General features: G+C 45.0%; 1 pseudogene; it reads right to left on the bottom strand.

Annotated features, from left to right (window-relative positions):
* Positions 1 to 17,614, bottom strand: part of LOC115138792 (AT-rich interactive domain-containing protein 1B-like) — a 229,549-nt pseudogene that overhangs the window by 189,697 nt on the left and 22,238 nt on the right.

Raw genomic sequence — 17,614 nt, forward strand, 5'->3', positions numbered from 1 at the left:
TGCTCTGAGGGCGCGGCTGGGGATGCCGTCTGGGCCTGCAGCCTTGCGAGGGTTAACACGTTTAAATGTCTTACTCACCTCGGCTGCAGTGAAGGAGAGACCGCATGTTTTCGTTGCAGGCCGTGTCAGTGGCACTGTATTGTCCTCAAAGCGGGCAAAAAGTTATTTAGTCTGCCTGGGAGCAAGACATCCTGGTCCGTGACTGGGCTGGGTTTCTTCTTGTAGTCCGTGATTGACTGTAGACCCTGCCACATGCCTCTTGTGTCTGAGCCATTGAATTGAGATTCCACTTTGTCTCTGTACTGACGCTTAGCTTGTTTAATAGCCTTGCGGAGGAATAGCTGCATTGTTTATATACGGACATGTTACCAGACACCTTGCCCTGATTAAAAGCAGTGGTTCGCGCTTTCAGTTTCACGCGAATGCTGCCATCAATCCACGGTTTCTGGTTTGGGAATGTTTTTATCGTTGCTATGGGAACGACATCTTCGACGCACGTTCTAATGAACTCGCACACCGAATCAGCGTATTCGTCAATATTTCCATCTGACGCAATACGAAACATGTCCCAGTCCACGTGATGGAAGCAGTCTTGAGTGTGGAGTCAGCTTGGTCTGACCAGCGTTGGACAGACCTCAGCGTGGGAGCCTCTTGTTTAAGTTTCTGCCTGTAGGCAGGGATCAACAAAATGGAGTCGTGGTCAGCTTTTCCGAAAGGGGGCGGGGCAGGGCCTTATATGCGTCGGAAGTTAGAGTAACAATGATCCAAGGTTTTACCACCCCTGGTTGCGCAATCGATATGCTGATAAAATTTAGGGAGTCTTGTTTTCAGATTAGCTTTGTTAAAATCCCCAGCTACAATGAATGCAGCCTCCGGATAAATGGTTTCAGTTTGCAAAGAGTTAAATAAAGTTCGTTCAGAGCCATCGATGTGTCTGCTTGGGGGGGGATATATACGGCTGTGATTATAATCGAAGAGAATTCTCTTGGAAGATAATGCGGTCTACATTTGATTGTGAGGAATTCTAAATCAGGTGAACAGAAGGATTTGAGTTCCTGTATGTTTCCTTCATCACACCATGTTTCGTTAGTCATGAGGCATACGCCCCGCGCTCTTCTTACCAGAAAGATGTTTGTTTCTGTCGGCGCGATGCGTGGAGAAACCCGTTGGCTGCACCGCATCGGATAGCGTCTTCCCAGTAAGCCATGTTTCCGTGAAGCAGAGAACATTGCAGTCTCTGATGTCCCTCTGGAATGCTACCCTTGCTCGGATTTCATCAACCTTGTTGTCAAGAGACTGGACATTGGCAAGAAGAATGCTGGGGAGTGGTGCGCGATGTGCCCTTGTCCGGAGTCTGACCAGAAGACCGCTACGTTTCCCTCTTTTTCGGAGTCGTTTTCTTGGGTCGCTGCATGCGATCCATTCCGTTGTCCTGTTTGTAAGGCAGAACACAGGATCCGCGTCGCGGAAAACATATTCTTGGTCGTACTGATGGTGAGTTGACGCTGATCTTATATTCAGTAGTTCTTCTCGACTGTATGTAATGAAACCTAAGATGACCTGGGGTACTAATGTAAGAAATAACACGTAAAAAAACAAAAAACTGCATAGTTTCCTAGGAACGCGAAGCGAGGCGGCCATCTCTGTCGGCGCCGGAAGGTGTGGCAGGTGTGCGAGACAACTTTACCAGCGTCATAGCATACGTACCAGTGAAGCACTGTGACATATGAAATACGAGTGATTATCAGCAACCATCACTCCTGTGTTCCAATGGCACGTTGCGTTAGCTATTCCAAGTTTATCATTTCAAAATGCTAATTGATCATTAGAAAACCCTTTTGCAATTATGTTAGCACAGCTGAAAACTGTTGTACTGATTAACGAAACAATAAAACTTTCTTTAGACTAGTTGAGTATCTAGAGCATCAGCATTTGTGTTTTCGATTACAGGCTCAAAATGGCCAGAAACAAATAATTTTCTTCTGAAACTCGTCAGTCTATTCTTGTTCTGAGAAATGAAGGCTATTCCATGCGAGAAATTGCCAAGAAACTGAAGCTCTCGTACAACGCTGTGTACTACTCCCTCCAGAGAAGAACGCAAACTGGCCCGAACCAGAATAGAAAGAGGAGTGGGAGGCCCCGGTGCACAACTGAGCAAGAGGACAAGTACATTAGAGTGTCTATTTTAGCAACAGATGCCTCACAAGTCCTCAACAGGCAGCTTCATTGAACAGTACCCGCAAAACACCAGTCTCAACATCAATAATGAAGAGGTGACTCTGGGATGCTGGCCTTCTAGCCAGAGTTGCAAAGAAAAAGCCATATCTCAAACTGGCCAATAAAAAGAAAATATTAAGATGGGCAAAAGAACACAGACACTTGACAGAGGAACTCTGCCTAGAAGGCCAGCATTTTGTACACTCAGCGTATTTAAGCCAGTCTAAATGCAAGACAAACAGTGGACTGATGAGCTAGACTTGAACTGTAGAAATCTGTCATTTGGAGCAAGAGGAAGATTAATCTTAGCACTGCCAATTAGAGGAGAAACAAATCTAGCCATAACTACAGAGACATAAAACATCTCTCTCTCCTCTGTCTCTCTCTCTCTCTCTCCCCCCCACTCTCTCTTATACACACAATCACTCTATAATTCCACTTCTCTGTCTCTCTATCCACCCTTCTCTCTCTCTCACACACTCTCTTTCCATCTGGCTCAATGCTAAAAGGCAGATACTATTTTCATTCTGTCCTGCTGTTTGTAGGCTTTCAGCACAAATAAGGCAATGCAAAATACCCCAGTGAGTGTTGTTGTTTGTGGGAGAAATGAGCCATCAGCTATCAGAAAGTCATTGGCCATTATGATACACAGAGTGAATGTACACCCACCACTATCCACCATTAGTGATTGCATTTGAAGTCTGTCTGAATCCAAAGCATAGGGGAGGGTATGTGGAATCTCTGGATTCAATTCACCAATTTAGACAGAGCTACAGTAGCATTTTCCCACTAATCTCCACAAAAATGGGGACAGCTTCAAAACAGGAGCAATTCCCGACCTATTCTAACACTTTTCACAAGCGACTGCAAAAACATTTGATTGTACCTCGATACAACTGACGCTGGGTTTAAATGGAAAAACAATAAAGTGGCTGTGTGAGGGATGACGTGCAAAGACATTTTTATCTGTCGCTAATGGACGCATGGCGTCCTGCTCCTCATGGCTGATTGGCTGGGGCATATAGAACAGTATGGTAATAAAAATAACAAATGAGAACAGGCCATTAGAGTCATTGACGAGCGCAGGGTTCCCACTAATTAATTGATCCTGAAACTTCATGTATTCTGCAGCGGGAGGAACCTTAATTAATCAGCCTCCATACATCTCCTGGCAGCTGCGCCGTACCACAGTCCTCTTTTCTCTCCATCCTTCCTTCCCTCTATCTTTCATTTCTCCTATCCTCTCCATCCCTCATAATGTCTCCTGTTTTAATTGTGGTTTGGAAATGATGCCCTTGGTCCCCGAGGAGAGGGATGGATGGATGGAGGAGAGGGAGGACTTTGAAGAGCAGCCTTCAACATTTCAAAATGCCTTTCAAAGAGCCACTGGCCCCCACCGCCGGCCCCCACCATCCTCCACAAGCCCCCATCATGGGCCCCCACCGGCCCTGATCCCTATCTTCTCTGACTTTCCGGGTGTAATTGATGTGTCCCTCTCAGCCATCCGTCAGGCTGACCAGCGCTCAGTACATTATCCCCCCCAGACAGCCACCAGGTTCCTAAGTGATTCCAGTGGCTCAAAGTGTTCCTCACCAGGGCAGAAACACATTTCAATCAATGCCATAAATTACCCTGGCTAATTCCATGCCGTCAATAGCCACGGCACAGAGGTGATGGGAGCCCATCTGGGAGAGTGAGATCCAACATTTTATGGTGCGGGAAGGAACGAAGAAAACGGGTAACGTCATACCTCATAGATGAAATGAACGAACAGAAGAGAGGAAAGGGCTTCAGTCAACCTTTCTTTGAATGAGAAGCTCTGAGAGTAGCAGTGGAAAGAAAAGGCTAGCAGAAAGGACAGTGGTCTTCACCAATGGAAGAATGGACGCTGGCCACAGCCACATTTCCACTCCAGTGTAATGATTGGATTCTATTAACTTCGCAGAGGAAAGTCAGTTTGTCAGAACAAGCAGCAGCAGCCACTGGTAATAGTTCCTCCCTGGCTTGTTGACACATTTTACCTCTTTCATTTCACAGACAATCCCCCCCCCCCACCCCCCTCCCCTCCAACACATCAAACGCTAATGTTTCCTTCAAATTCCTTTTCCTTTCTGTCTGCCAACTTTGACATCACAGGAAATTACAGTGGAATTGGCAGCCTTTTTACTTTCAAGTTCATTCCACTTCCAAAGAAATACCTGTCTAGTCCTGTCATCCGACAGGTCCTTCTGCCGTGCTCCCTGCACTGTTTGTTCTGCCTCCTGTGGACCAATGTTGCCTCTGTCACATCACTGATGCACAAAGACACAGACACACGCACACACACTTAATTGAACACAGGTCCACATTTGCTTGAGGGCGGAGGCTTTCCTTCAGAGATAAAACATAGTTCAGTTGTGCTTTAAGGAGAGGTGGGAGAGACAAAACATTTACATTGACGCCACACTGCTGGGTTAGCAGCAGAGCCTGCTAAGGAGAGCTGGGGCTGGAGCTGTGTGTGTGTGTGTGTGTGTGTGTGTGTGTGTGTGTGTGTGTGTGTGTGTGTGTGTGTGTGTGTGTGTGTGTGTGTGTGTGTGTGTGTGTGTGTGTGTGTGTGTGTGTGTGGGGGAGCGATTTAATACCTGTAGGAGCTCCCAGTCCTTTCCCAGCATCTCACTGGAGTGCTCCAGGCTAAGGGGTGGTCATGGCAGCTCTACCTCCCCAGGGAGAGGACTCAACCTGGGATAGAACTCATCTACACGCCTGTCACTGTTCCAGACAACAGCGATTAACCACATACAGACACTTATACAGGAGGCAGAAAAGCATCCCTGCCACAGCAGGCCCAGTCACACTGTCACTGGGAAAAGAGGAGAGGGGATCGATGTTCTGGGGCCATGAATTGTAAAGGTAAACCCCTAGCCAACCTATCCACTACAATTCATATTGGGAGGGAGTACTGATACAAGCAGTAACCTGGATGGTGAACCAACACTCAGCCTAAACACAACACACAGACACACAGACACACGATACATGACAGCCACTAGGGCATCCTGGGTGCCACCGACGCAGGCCTGTGACGTCACATTGCCTGGCTACCATCCAGCAAGCCTGTCTACAGCACACCAAGCCCTCTGCCTGCCGGGAGCACAATGCATCATGGGGGAAAGACAGTCAGAGGCTTGTCATGTAGCAGTACATCACAGACAGCCCTGGCTGGCTCTTTGACCCTCTTTCTCATCGCCTAGTCTGTCTTGCTCTTTATCCTGTAAAGATGAATCTGATGATCTGATGAATCTGATGATTCAAATGCTTCCACGTCTCCAGATATAAACTCATTACTTTTCAGTTGGTTATATTTCAGAAATATTTCCGATAATTCTAACATTTAGAAGTCCGCTTCCCTTGGCCATAGCGAGGGACAACAACTCATTTTATTTGTCTGATTATTCTGCGTGGCTGCTCTGTGATATCTGCTGGCCCTATGGTCTTTCACCTTGTTTTCAATAGCTTTCATTTTCAAAAGACCAAAATGGAATTTGTGTAGAGTTTCTTTTGTGTATGTGTGTGTGTGCATTTGGGCCAGGACGATACCAATATCGCAACCCTCGTTAGTATCGTAGCAAGGAAACAAAACACAAATCAGATTTAAATTCTTTAGAAAAACAGGCCTAATGTTGGAAACAAACCTTATCTTGTCATTCAGAGTCACATTTATTTAATTTCCAAGCTATAGCAAACCATTTTTGCCATGAAAATAAATATTGCGATACGGGTATTGTCCCGGCTCTAGTGTGCCCGTCCACTACCCAATCATGTATACGTGTGTGAGGGCTAGCCTGTGTACGTGTGTTTTTTCACAAAATCCCTCTCCTCTGCTAGAGTAGGTTTCTGATGCCTGTGTGTATGAGGCAGCCCGGTCACTGCAAAAAGATGGCGATTTCGGACGCTCGAAAAGGTCCCGAAAATGTCGATTATATGCCTTCCTCGGAGCTCACCGCAACAAAAATGTCAACGATTGCCTAGCACTGATGATCGCAGCCGGAGCACACTGCTTAGACCAATGCGCCTCCGCAATTCACAATGCTCAACCAAGCCATGATAATACTTGATGATAGTTGATGTAAACAGTTTTAACCTTAACCACTCGGGATTAATACCTAAACTTAACCCTCTGAGTCGTTTCTGTTTTAACCTAGTAACTACCCAGAGTTAACCCTGTAACTGAACCCTGTAACCAGAATTAATGCATTAAAAATAGACGATCATCCATAATACGTTGAATTTCAAAGGGAAACTATGAGATCTTGTTGTATGTGGAGCCGGAGTGTGCTGATGTCATCAGAGCAAGCCAGAAGCAGCCTGCAGCAAGGAAGTCTGACGTGGTCTCTAGTCTCAGTCAGTCTGCACACACACACACACACACACAGCCACGCTGGATAGACCCTGGGGTCCAGCTATAATCAGGGACAACAATGAGAATAACATAGTGGAAAGCTAATATTGAACATGAAAATGGGAGAGTAAATAATGAAAACAGTTTAAATGACACAGTTCATAAAGCAGTCTCCACTGCTTTATGAACAGCGTGGATTACTGGGTCGTACTGTGTACAGCATTTACTTCAGAATACACTGGGTCTGGCCTCCCGAGTGGCGCAGTGGTCTAAGGCTGTGCCACTAGAGATTCTGGGTTCGAGTCCAGGCTCTGTCGCAGCTGGCCGCGACCGGGTGACCCATGGGGCGGCGTACAATTGGCAAAGCGTCGTCTGGGTTAGGGGAGGGTTTGGCCGGCAGGCATGTCCTTGTCCCATCGCGCACTAGTGACTCCTGTGGCGGGCCAGGCGCAGTGCACACTGACACGGTCACCAGGTGTACAGTGCTTCCTCCGACACATTAGTGCGGCTGGCTTCCGTGTTAAGTGGGCATTGTGTCAAGAAGCAGTGCGGCTTGGTTGGTTGCGTTTTGGAGGACGCACGGCTCTCGAACTTCGCCTCTCCCGAGTCTGTAAGGGAGTTGCAGCGATGAGACAAGACTGTAACTACCAATTGGATACCATGAAATTGGTGAGAAAAAGGGGTAAAAGAAATAATACATTGGGTCTGAGTGTGTGTGTGCGTGCGCATGTGTGCATACGTTTTTTATATAAATGTAATCAGAAAGAATGAAGTCTGTTTGTCCTCTTCAATATCATCTGTCCTCTCACTATGTGGGCAACAAAACTTGGCGAGACACATTAAAACTCAGACCATCAGGCCAGGTTAAATATAGCAGTACAGCAGGGAGACGAGAGCATTCTACCCAGAATAGACTGGCCTGCTTTCAACCAACCAACCAACCAACCAATCTGACTGAGCCATTGTTCTAGTCTCTGTATTGAGACATACAGTATCTCTAACTCACTACACACATGCATGTACGCAGACCCACACACATGCACGTACGTACGCACACATACAAACAAACACACACACTTACACCTGTCGTGACTTGACTTTAACATTCATCTGAAGACTGCTATTTATTTAATGAACTAACTATGTTTAATTGTTACCTGATTATATTAATCATGTAACAATTAACTCATTAGGATCTGGGGCACCACGAGAGCGGTTCTTTAAAGAGTTACCATCTCCCAAATTTAACTCTAAAAGGTCTTTACATATCAATAAACAGTCAACTTATTAATCATAACCTCGTATAATATCACCATTCTGAACAGTCGTAACCTCCTTGCATCTGCAAAAAACCCAGCCTTACTTATTATTCAGTACTACACAAAGTGATTTAATTATTTTTTTACTTACTAATTCAATGGGAACACAAGATAAACATACACACCTTGCACCGGTTATTGACTAGAGACTTAATATGCTGAAAACAACAGGTCCCTAGTGGACATGGCTGCGTGTTAAAGAGGAGAGGGACAGGGACACTTAACATTGGTACATTCAGAAACTACTCTTACCTACAGTAACCATTTACTTCGCACACAAATCACCACCCGCTTTGAGTAAGAAATCATGAATGTATTTACGTGAAATGCCTGGGTTCACCGGGGATGTCTCGGTGAACAGGGCAGCCTTGGAAAGGGGGTTGGGCCTTTTCGTGGCACGCTTGTAAGGCTTTGATTGTACTAAATGGTTCCAACAAGTCTTCTACTGTTGTCCTGTTTTGTAGTTGTCCAGTATCCAATGACTTGTCGTGTAGTCCTGAACAGAACTACAGAGTTGAATTTGCTTCCATTCGCTCTTGAAGATGCTTCTTTTAAGATAGGCTAGCCATCCACGTCGATGGTTTGAGCAGAGTAACAGGATGGTCCTTTTTAAATTCGCTTTCAAGGATACTTTACTTAGGACAGCTAGTCAGCCGTGCCAGTGATTGTCCGGGAGGTGAGTTTATTGTGTTGAGATTCAAAGTAGAAACCACTTTAAACATGCAGGTGCAGCTTCACGTTTTTCTGGCCTGGTGTGTTTTTTTCTTAACCCATTTATTCAGTTTGCTGGAAAGGAGCAGTTCTGGCAGGCTGGCACGCTCCCTGACCTCACTCCGGGCGGTAACTACTCACTGTGCAAAGTTAAGTAAAACAATTACCTCTTATAGCTTCTCAAATCACATCCCACTCTTAACAAAAACACATTCAAAATTGTTCATATATACATGCACAACGTGGAGTATGGAAATGTCATATATGTAGTGGGTATACTTTCCAAGTTACAGTATTTCCTTTATAACATTTTTAATGACATCACAAAAGAACAAACAAAATGACATTTGTGTTCTTTAGATCGCCTCTGACCGTTCCCCACGTTCTATGTTAGAAATATTGTTCCAGCATTTGCTTTTGAACATGTTAGAGTTTCAGAGGGGGAAAAGTCTGTTGAAACAGAGCACAGGGCTGAATCTTCTCCCTTGATTTACAACAGGGCGTGAGTTGTTAACCCCCACTAGTTATTTTCTTCCCCCTCTAGGGTGAGAGGGGGTCTGATTGAAGTTATTTATTGCAAAACTGATCTGACCTATTTCGATTCTCGTGGACAGTCATGACACACCTGAATCATTGTCTTAGTGCAGTGCAACTCTGGGCTGTGAGATACAGATTTTGACTGTTGCTAGAATGACTTCCCAGTACTGGGTTTGGTTTCATCACACTACAGACATCAACGAGCCCATTTCAGAGCGAGACAACGGGGAACGCATTGATGAACACCGCTGACAATTCCAGATGCCAGCCACGGAAATAAGAGCGGTGGCACTGCATGGCACTTTGGGCTAAATCTGAAATGAAATACAATAGATAGTGTTCCAAATGAGAAACAAATATCCCTTGTAATGCTACTTATGACAACTGTGACAGGTCCTGTAATCTATTGAACAGAGGATGCTTTCTCAATCACACTGAGATACTTACTAGTCAATCTGACACACTACTGTACCATGACATGATACACTCAGAGAACACAGCATGGCTTGGTATTAAAGTACACTCAAATCAAGTGTCAACCACCAGGGAGGAAAATTGTTTTTTTCCTGGTATGTCGCATGGGGGCCCTAGGGAGCAAACACCTGGCCCTAGGGAGCAAACTCCTGGCCCTAGGGAGCAAACTCCTAGCCCTAGGGAGCAAACTCCTGACCCTAGGGAGCAAGTGTGCAACAAAACAGTAGCACAATTTTAAAGCATCTTCCTCATATGGACATAGTGTACATACCTGCTGTTGAGGGTACTGCATGCCGCCCATGCCCGCCTGGCCCCTCCCCTGCATTCCCATTGGGTATCTGTGTGTAGCGGGCGATCCATATGGCTGGCTGGGGTAGGGCCCGCCCTGCTGCTGCTGAGAGTAGGGGTTGTTGCCCATCCCGTAGAGATGGGAGCGCTTCATAGCCATGAAGTCCACGGAAGCCACCTAGGGGGAACACCGGAGAAGGGAGAGAAAAGGGTTAGTGCCACTTTTTATAGCAATACTTTTAGAAAATCTATTCATACCATATGCAGTTAAGAGCGCACCAAAATGCATGATTCACTGTCAGATCTCTCCAGGGGGTTGACGCCCCTAGGCCTAGACCTCCCTACAAAGGGTTCTCTCGGGTGAATCTAGTCCATATCCACAACTGGTTAGTGGACTACAGGGGTATAATATAACAGTAATATCAAATACTTCTGTTTGTCAAATACCCTTCTTCTGTTTGAACAACTGTTACACAGCACACTGAACCTGAAAAGAGAGAGGTGCCAGGAGCAATCTATTCCTTTCAAGTATTTCACATTTACAGGTTCTTTTCTGGGTCCCGGTGAGTTAACGGGAAAATCGTAGCCAAAATGTCAGGCTGTTTAATCCGTCACCTGCATTGTGGATTCGTGAGCAAGGCAGATTATGTGGAGTGTGATGTCTCCTCGCCGCTGTGCTGCATCATGGATGATATATGACATGTGTTGCCTCTGTCTGTCTCAGACAGACATGGGGCTACGTGTGGCTCATCTCCTGCCTCCATCAACAATAGCTCCACATCCCCACTCAATAAGGCCTGAACCAACCCTGTTGGGAGAAGCAGAATAGCCTACTGTACTGTATTGCACATGCTGCCTGGCTGCTCATCAAGGGACAATATCCAGGAGACATGTCACGGAGAAAATACCAAGGCATTCATTCAGTTGGGGAAAGTTATACTATGTTTTCTTTCCAAACACTTTTATGTAGTAAATGCAATATGTCATAAAAATAATATAAAAGAAGAAGTCAATATTCTGTGAGAAGGGAGTGATGGATGGTGTTTTCTGTTGCCTGCTCTTTGTAGCTTGTTCTGCAACCAATCACCTCTCCAACTAACCACACATTTACCACAACCACTGACTGTACCCACAGACCAAGGACCACAACCACCGACTCACCACGCCTATTGACCACAGTGACCATAACCTGACCACATATAGAAAAGAGATATGCTACTGAATATGTTGTATGTGGAGTATGTATAGGCAAGGCAAACACATTTTCACAATTTCACTAATATTTATCAAAATCAACAAATCACAGCTTGTTTCTGGGCTCGTTCAGTCGATTTGACCTAATTAAGTAGATTCATGTTGAAAAATAATGTTAAAAGAATCATTTATATTCCTAAACGATCCGTTGAAAATGATACTGTTGCTGCTTCCTGTTGTCATGGCTTTTTGATTTATAGCCCAGTGTCAAAACACTGGTTAGAAATGTCCACATTAATAATGGATTAAGCTGAAATATGTCGAGATATTTTGAAGAACAAAAATGTAAAATTACTGTCCACACACACGGATCTGATGTGTTCAGATTACTAGTATTTTGCTCAATTATTAGTACCTTATAAACTGCACACGTGTCAACATTAGTCAAGTGTCCACTTGAAGCTGGAGTTGATGAGCTTGTTCTGCTATAATCAATAGCACAAACAAATGAATCACTCACATTGACATTGTGTGAAAACCAATGGAACTGGCTGCCGTTACATGTGCCATTCGTGCTCCTCTAAAAGGCAAACCACAGCGAACTTAGGTATATTACCCATCGATAGACGAGAAGCAACTATCCCTTTAGCGACTCATCTCCTTGTGGGGCGATGTTTCCGGTAGATGGCCAATATGAAAAAGGAAACAACACTTTTTTGACTGGATCATTTCAACGAATCATCTCTCCACAGGTAGTTCTAAATAGTGAAAGGGCTCAAAATAAAGGACGGCTTGACTGTCAAATCTGTATATTTACATGTGGCCAGCAACTTTTAGAAAGGGAGCTCCCCGTTTTTTCCTTGCTCTTTGAAAATGACAACTGCTTTCTAAGTCCTGTGACGGACAGGTGTGTATAACAAAGTGAACGGTACCAAACCAAGGAAATGAATCTGATTAAAGCAGTCACCAATCTGAGGTCATTTCACACAATTGTATGAGGTAAACAATGTGACCTTGTGTAAGGTGGTAACACAAACTGTCCACATTAGGGAAATTAGCACATTATAAAATCATTTTATATGGCAAAATATCCATTTTGGATGATATCATATGTTGCCCACTCACAAACTATTGCAGCAATTACATCTATTTCCCACTCATTTAACCATTTAGAGAGTGTAAAAAAAATACACTCAACACAATGTGTCTACTATGTAACATGTGGTCCCTACGACAATGTGATGTAAAGGTTTAAGGTTGAGAACCCATTATCTGGGTACCACATACACTGAACAAAAACATAAACGCAACATGCAACAATTTAAAAGATTTGACTGAATTACAGTTCATATAAGGAAACCAATCAATTGAAATACATTCATTAGACCCTAATCTATGAATTTCACATGACTGGGCAGGGTGCAGCCATGGTTGGGCCTGGAAGGGCATTGGCCCACCCACTGAACAGCCAGGCCCAGCCAATCAACGTGATCTGTGGTTGTAAAGGAATTTGTGCACAAAACATGAGATAAATAAGCTTTTTGAGCATTTGCAACATTTCTGGGATCTTTTATTTCAGCTCGTGAAACATAAGACCAACACTTTACATGTTGCATTTACATGTATATTTTTAGATAAAGCCAAATAATCACATGATAAAAGCCTATTATATAAAGTACATCCAAATGTGTGAGGTTCAAAGGTTCATTCTTTGGAACAATATTGTTTTGGAGGAATATCATTATCCACATGACCCTCTTTAAACTTCATCACTTTAAACCTAGAACACATAATAGCCACTTTTGGTATTTCTGCCTGCCTCCCTACCTGCAGCAGTGTGTCTGCCTTTCCCTCCCTGCCTGCCTAACACTCCTATTAATTAGACAGGCGAATGGCTAAAGGGTACTGCTCTTCAATCCACACATCCAGGGCACGGCGCCGCTCACTCTGCTCTGATACGAGACACACTCAGGTCGCACCTCCCTCCTTCCACTCTCCTCCTCAGGTCATCTCAAGTGGGTCCCCCTTTCCCCAAAACGCTGAGCGCAACTTGAACAAATCTCCTCGTGTCACTTCCGAGTTCAGAATGCCACTGCTACACTAAGACGAAGAATTAGGGCTCCTAAGATTGGGGAAGGAAACACACACACAATTGAATTGGAAGGAGACAGAGAAATGCTGAAATGTCTAAGAGTTACCTCTTAAAGTTACACCATAACTGCAAGTCATGGAGGCTGCAGCAACACAACTTGATTTCCTAGACTGATTTTAGATCTCCTAAAATGATTGAAATGTTTTTTTCCAATGCTGTCCTGTAAAGTTCTATCAAATGAGATTTCATCCCAAACTAGGCCTATTTCTGGGGATGAGTTAACTGTATAGTTCATTCTATACCAAAATACTTCCTTTGATGAGGAACTTTTGTCCCTTGGAGAAACATCTGTACTTTTGAAAAGAGATGAATAATATGAATTGATTCATGTTTTCGCCAAAAGGGAGTGTAAATAAAACAGTCACAGGGAATAGAGTAAAATAGCTTTTATTTGTTCCAATGTATTTTCAGTTTTGTTCATCTGGGCATGCCATTCAATTGAGGTGTTAAGAGACAATACTACATCTGAAATTCAATTGATGAACTCCCCTGCAGTTTTCAACTCTCGTGAGCTTATTGCAAAACAAAGCTATTAAGAAAGAACACGAGCAAAATTAGTATCGGGTGAAACCTGTTAAATTGCTTTTCAGACTTCTATTGACTCTGATTTTATGACTTCAAAATGGTTTCAGTCTTTCACATTAATGTGCAAAGTTGTTAATCAGCAAAAACAAAACACTCCCCACAAAACAATGTGAAATGTGAATTATAAAACAACAGAATTTACTAATAAAAATCAAATAGATATAAAAGCAATATGATTTAATGGTTATTATTATAATTTCATTTTGAATGTGGGTACATAAATCAAAGATTTATTGGCTAATTTAACTGTTTGCCTCCTATACGCGGTTGTGTGTGTGTATGTGTGTGTGTGTGTGTGTGTGTGTGTGCGTGCGTGCGTGCGTGTGCGTGTGTGTGTGTGTGTCTGCCTGCATGTGTCCATATGCAGCTCCATCCTAAACTGCTAGTCTTGGAACTGTTGAAAGGAGAAACCAGTGTCAGCCCAGCTCACAAACACACACACACATGGATACAACACTGCAGTCAGGCCAGTCACAGTGACCATCACTGTCCTGTCCTCCACACAGATGACCAAATCACCACCTCCCTCCAACAGAAAGATTGTCACACCAGCCACAGCTGCTAACCTGTGTTTATCCCCTCTAGCATGAGTTTGGTCCAAGGCTGAGCTGGATGGATGGTCCAGAGGGAGAGGAGCGAGGTCTGAGCCCGCCCAGAGAAAAGCCCTGTTGGCTAGCTGTAGTTGGCTGCTCTGGTCCAGTCCCAAGCCTGACAGCATCGTGAGCATTTGTCCATACATCATACTGGATACCAGTATGCTAACACTATGCGTACATCACAAGAAACAAAGAGAACCAATCACCAATGTTTAATGTAATTAGCTATACTGTAGACGGATATCATTCTCCATCCATTGTACCAACCCCTGTCCCCCGAGAATTGACATGCAGACACAGAAACAACAGACAATCTGAATGACATCCTTTCCAAGTAAAGAAGCACGAAATCCGCCGCTTCCTATGAAACCACATGGCTGTGCCTGCAGTACAAAGCGCTGCGTTAGCCCGAAACACAGACGGTTACAGCCCGCTGTTTCATACTGAAGAGAACAGGGAGGAAGAGACTGCAGGGTTGGGGAGGGGAGGGGAGATCGACTTCCATATTAATGTGTGCAAATTCCCCACTCCTGCTGACTAAGATTAGAAAATTAATTTCATGGATGCAAAGACAATACCGATGTCATCAAGCGGAGAGGAGAGGAGCAGGCAGGTTAACTCTTCGTTGCCATGACAGCAAGATACACAGTGAAGGATAATCTGACAGCAAATGTTGAGTACATGCATTCTTTGGAATAATTTACAGGTAAACGCTCTTGTCCAGTCTTTTACACAGTCACTGATATTTAACTACTAGCCTGAATGGTTTTGTGTCATGCATCTTCTAAACTGATGTTACAAAGGGGCTCCACATAACATACAGCCTGTAACTGCACCGTACTCTGCTGGTAAACGGTGAAATAACCCTACAACAACATTGACCGTGTGGTCCACGTTCCCCGGCAGTGTAAAGAAGCAGAAGCTTTCCCAGGACTGAACGTTTGTCAGTGAATATTTATAAATACAAAATCTCATTCCGCTTGACACATCAACCCTCGCCGCGTTGCAAAGCGTCTCTTTACAAATGTCAGCGGTGAGCGTGTGAATGGTCCGTGGGGAGTCGTGGCGGGGCAAATTGGCTTTGCTCAGCCCAACAGGCTCAGTTCTGGGTGGCACAGGCAGCTAGGCATGAAGGCCGGCTACGAATGAGAAGCATGAAATTATCACAGAGAGGGAGAGAGGGAGGGAGGGAGGGAGGGACAGAGAGGGAGAGATGGAGGGAGGGAGGGACAGAGAGGGAGAGAGGGAGGGAGGGAGGGAGGGACAGAGAGTGACAGAGAGAAGAAGAAAGACAGAGAAAGAGAGCCAGATAGATAGTGAGAGAGAGAATAGAACGAGATAGAAAGTGAGAGACAGATATAGAGGTAGAGAGAGAGAGAGAGGAGGCAGATAAGAGTGTGTTGTCGTGCAGGCAGGCAGGCAGCAGCAGTAGCATCATACTATTGTGTTGAGATCATGCTGGTAATTGCTCTCCCTGGTGTTAGGATGCTGAGGCTGCTAAGGTGCCAGTCGGTGAGAGTGCCCTCCGCATTTGACACCAATATTTACAACACACCCTGTGCGTCTGCAAACACATCCCCCCTGCGCTAAGGAAAAGTGGCTGAGCGTTTGGTTCCTCACGGCGAGCACGCAGCCGTCATTAGACCAGGCAACAGAGGAGGGATGGAGTGGGGCGAGGGGGAGAGCGGGAGAGGAGGGGAGCTCATCTGTCTGAGGAGAGATTGGGGTCAGACGATGACAGGAACTCTTTTCCTCATGGAAAAAGACTGAGACTGAGGAGGAAAAAAGCTCAATGACAAAATGAGAGGTGTGTGACGATGGACACATACCAGCACAGAATGAAAACAAATAAAGAACTTAACAGAAAGAGACACATTCAAAACAGCTTGGACCCAAACAACTTGGACGAAGATTCTGCCAACAACCAGCCCAGCTCTCGCCACACCAGATCCACGCCAGTATCCTGTGTCCCTCGCCAGTCAGTCGACAGTAATGAATTGTCAGTGTTATGCCCGGTCTGCAATGGTAGTGCCACTGCCAGCAGATGCACCCATTCATTCTACCATTAAATCCTCAGAGCCACATAAATAGATGATGAGACCTATCTCTGCTGGCTGGCTGGCCGGCTAGCTGGTGTCTGAGGAGTCTTAGAGGAGAGCTGATATTGATGTAGAGGAGGAGGAAGAGGAGGCGGATGCTGCCTGTCTCTCCCAGCCTCTCTGAGGAGCTGGCCTGCGCTGTGTTGGAGTGCTAGACGCTTCACTTCCTGTCAGCAGAAACCCCGAGAAAGAGTTTCAGTTATTTCATGTGAGGGAGGGGAGTCGTGGCACGAGAGGAATGTGCTCCACTTTCCCTCCCAGTCAGCCAGAGACGGAGAGCCAGGCAGGCCAGGCAGAGAGGCATGCTGCTGGAGAGACGAGACGACGGGCCGGACGGCCACAGACATACGAAAGAGGGAAAAACACAACAATAACCCCATTGCTCCAGGGAGGATAGGAGGCTGTGTGTTTATCAAGAAATCTGCAGTTTTTTTCTCTCTCTGTTTAGAGACCAGGCCTGCCATAAACACTGATATTAAATATACACCAGTTATTCAGGGGAATTACCATCTACGCTAATAGAATGGTCTGGAAGGGGAAGTAATAGTTTACGGCTCCGATAACTATAAATGAGGCAGAATTATCAAGCGTGTTTATGAATTAGCAATGGCTATTCCCCGGTAATGTGTTCAGAGAAGGGGAAAAATACATAAGTGAATATTAAGAGGAGCAATAGATACACAAATGAAGCTAAAGGCTCCTCTGGGCAGAACTACACTCTCTCCTTCATCCATCAGCCTCTCTGTGTCTAGCTGTTATAATAAACAGGCTATTCAGCTGCCGCCGTAACCACAGAGCAAGACGAGCATGGCCTCAAGTAGAGGATTAGAAAAATGGAAGACTGCGCACTTACTACAAGTATAAAATATGCTCCTTAATTCTAATGGAAATGTTTTAACCCTTAGGAGTTCATCAATCCATTTGGCGAACTACGTTCCCATCACTTCTCATGTACAGCATTCAAAGCCATAGTGCAGTCCAGGAGAATCACCACGTTTCCGCAGGGAATGCCAGAATGTCGTCGTGCTCTGTGTTTTGGGCCACAGCCCAGTCCTCTCTGGATA

Source organism: Oncorhynchus nerka, linkage group LG12 (genome assembly GCF_034236695.1).
Source record: "Oncorhynchus nerka isolate Pitt River linkage group LG12, Oner_Uvic_2.0, whole genome shotgun sequence".
NCBI classification, from domain to species: Eukaryota; Metazoa; Chordata; class Actinopteri; order Salmoniformes; family Salmonidae; genus Oncorhynchus; species Oncorhynchus nerka.